The sequence below is a fragment of the Cyprinodon tularosa genome, unplaced genomic scaffold (genome assembly GCF_016077235.1).
Source record: "Cyprinodon tularosa strain WSP-4 unplaced genomic scaffold, ASM1607723v1 ctg33, whole genome shotgun sequence".
Classification (NCBI taxonomy): Eukaryota; Metazoa; Chordata; class Actinopteri; order Cyprinodontiformes; family Cyprinodontidae; genus Cyprinodon; species Cyprinodon tularosa.
The window spans coordinates 2,583,415-2,586,731 of record NW_024039041.1 but is presented as its reverse complement, the minus strand read 5'-3'; the positions used below and the strand labels follow the sequence as shown (position 1 = coordinate 2,586,731).

Below are 3,317 nucleotides of genomic sequence, written 5' to 3'. Positions count from 1 at the left end.
TTTGGCTCGTCAGGTTTTGAACAAAGTGCCAGTGGGTGGCAAGCGGTGCCAGGAAGGTGCCTTTTCCAACAGTACATCCCCAGCAGGCCGGGCAAGTACTGGATCAAGCTGGGGGTCGCATGTGACGCCCGTTCCAGTTATGCCTGGGGGATCAGTGTATACATGGGCAGGGCAGTCCCCCCGAAAGGGACCTGGGGATTCGAGTGGTGCAGGCCACGCAATGTCACTTGCAACAACTTTTTCGCCTCGCACCGGCTCACCGAGAGGCTCCTGCTCCCGTCGGCGTCTCGTCGGTGTGGCCTCACCCTGGTGGTCACCGTGTGGCGCGTGGCATGGGAGGAGGAGGAGGACAATGAGTGGCGCTCTCCCAGTGCTTCCTTCCGTCTCCCTTGCTGCGAGGAGCAGAGCATGGAGAGAAGACGGGTGCTGTAGATGGGAGAGAGGCGGACCTGAGCCGTGAACCTGAGCAGCAGGCTGACAGCGGGCGAGGAGAGAGCAGAGCAGAGGGTCGCCCAGGAGAGTGTCATAGAGGGCAGGGGTCCACCCGCTTTCTCTCGGGCTTAGGAGTGCGTTTGGAGAGAATGGAGATGGGCAAGGCCAGGATCACATAGGAGAGGGGAAGTGTGCTAACGAGAGCTGGGGTCTGAACGAAAGGAGTGATTTTAAAATCAGGCGCGGATTCAGGCGGGGGCGCGGGGGGCGCGCGCACCCCCCTTTGGGATATGGCAAACCAATTGGGCCCATAATCGTCCATACAATAACGCGCAGTTCCAACCCGTATTTTACGCGAGCGCGCGTTTTTTACGTCACCGTGCGTTTCCAGGCAGAACATGCAGTGACGTAAAAAACGCGCGCTCGCGTAAAATACGGGTTGGAACTGCGCGTTATTGTACGGACGATTATTGGCCCAATTGGTTTGCCATACCACAATAGCGTCGTTGCGAGCACGAGGAGACCTGGAAGATTTAAGGCCAAACAAGAAAACCAGACAACCATCTCTTTTAAGATTCTGGTCCAATCCAACAGAAGGGTAAGTAGAAAACAACTTTATCACTTTATTTTCTATAGGCTTATGTCTATTATCTAAATAACACAGATTGAAATGTTTATATCTTGTTTTTTATTCTTCAGTGGACCTGGCACAACTACAGAAAATGACCACAGTGTTGACCTGTATGAACGTTCAGATATTGGAGACACACAGATAAAAGGTATGATGATTGCTAGAAAATGTTGATAATGAGAAAACATTCTCAACATTGATGATTGTTGATAAACAAGTTGTTTAAAGTTGCAAAGTAATGCAATTGTAGGAATACTTTAACCAGTAACGGGAAAGTTATGAAAATTGCAGTGTTTGATAAGTAATAAAAAGAGTGTACAATTAACAAAAATAAGCAACATTAGTTGCCATTGACATGCATACAATAGTTATTTTGTAGTGTGTATTTTTGAGTCTAAACCTGTACCACATGTGTTGTACTGTTAAAAATAAGAATGGTATCCTTTATGAAAACATTACTAACTTTTATCGATTAGTACACTGTAAGGATCCAAGTCAATGAATGCTCTAAGCACATGCTTGGAGTCTAAGGGAGTCTTGTTAACATTGTGATATGATAACTACAAATCTGGTGTAATTTGTTTACAATAAAAATACAATTTACTTTTAAGTATATTCCGTTTTGTGCACCTGGTGATATCTGTTTAGTGAATTTAACGATTTATGATAAAAACACAACATTAAATTGTTTTGTGGCTCCTCCTGAGATTACAAGGTTCACCTGATCACAAAAATTATTTTCTTTTCCAGATGAACAACAAGGACCGTGTTTCGATGTAAAGACAACTGAAGAGCCGGCGCTCAACCAAGCGGATTGCCCCAAACAACTTATGACATAGGTGAGTAATAGTTGTATTTTTTTCAATGTCAAAACAACTAATTTTGTTTTTGTTTTACACGATTGACTTTTTTGCTTAATCTTGAAATCTTACATTTCATAATAATTATTTCATAATAAAGCAAGACTATACAAAAGCTTCATGTAGGCAGATTTACAACTCCACCAGCACCCATACAAAATTGATCATGTAAATATCAATCTTATTACAGATATATCAAAGGCCAAGGACCGGATTAGTGAAATGGACGACTCTGGAAAATTCCAACTTCTTCAGACCAGAAAACCCAAATCTTTCAATTTTCCTGCCAGAGACTTTAAAGACAACCGAAGAGCCAGTGGGGTGACCAAAAGAACATGCCAGAGGGACTGGCTGGACAAGTATGACTTTTTATCATTTTTACATCATATAAAGATGATCTACCGTCAGGATCAACATTCAGGCAGGAAGTGAAGTTGTGGCACAGAAAGTGGTCATCATCAGTTGAAAAACCCAGCTCTCTCCCTGAAATTCTAAAGATAACAAATATGAAGTGCTACCCAAACATTTATATGATTCTTCACCTTCTGTCAGTCATGCCTGTTACCAGTGCTTCTGTGGAAAGTGCTAACTCGGGTCTTAAAGCAGTGAAAACTTTGCTGAGGTCAACAATGGGACAGGAAAGGTTTGTGGCTTTGCTACTTTTGTATGTGTATGTGCACAAGGACATTCAGTTAGACATCAACAAAATCATAGACATATTTGCCTAGAAGCATCCCAGAAGGTTGACATTTGTAAACCCATTATCGTCATCCTAAAGTTTGTAGTAGAGAACAATATTCTTTGTCTGGTTTAACTTTTTTTTTTTTTTTTTGCTTTTCAACAGTTTATCTTGTTAAAATATATTCAAAACTCCTCTGTCTTACTTAAACCATACTTGAACCCAAGTCCTTGGTTTTTTTTTATTTCATGTTCCGTGTAAATATCATTTCTGGAAATAAAGAAACTCCTTGTTTAATTGTTGATGAGGATCATTTTTTTGTTCAAAATACCTTTTAACCTTGTGCATGCTTAAAAAATGTAATGTAATCATGCTAATTCTACTTATGTTCATCCATTAAAATTATCAATTAAAAACCCTTGGATGAATAATTAGGGTAGTGTGAAAGAGTGAAGATGGTATTCTTTGGTCTTCTAGCCTCACATTGTCTTGACCTGTGACCCTTGACCCCTTGACCCCATGACCCCTAGGTGCGCACCCCCCTTTGAAAAATCCTGGATCCGCCCCTGAAAATCCATTTTATTTTTTAACCAGTTTCTAATTAGCAACACTAGATGTTAGCCTGTGGGGAGTTAAATGGTAACTCATAAAAGAAAAATTGGGTAAATGACATGTACATTTGTATATAGCCAAAAATATCGCAGTTTTTATACAG

At 41.4% G+C, this 3,317-nt stretch overlaps 1 long non-coding RNA gene across 1 annotated transcript; it reads left to right on the top strand.

The window, feature by feature from the left end:
* The first annotated feature begins 909 nt into the window (after nt 1–909).
* On the top strand, nt 910–2,588 carry LOC119789065. The gene is made up of 4 exons (XR_005281539.1): nt 910–1,030; nt 1,132–1,211; nt 1,814–1,902; nt 2,114–2,588. It is a non-coding gene; the product is annotated as an uncharacterized LOC119789065 (long non-coding RNA).
* The last annotated feature ends 729 nt before the right edge of the window (nt 2,589–3,317 follow it).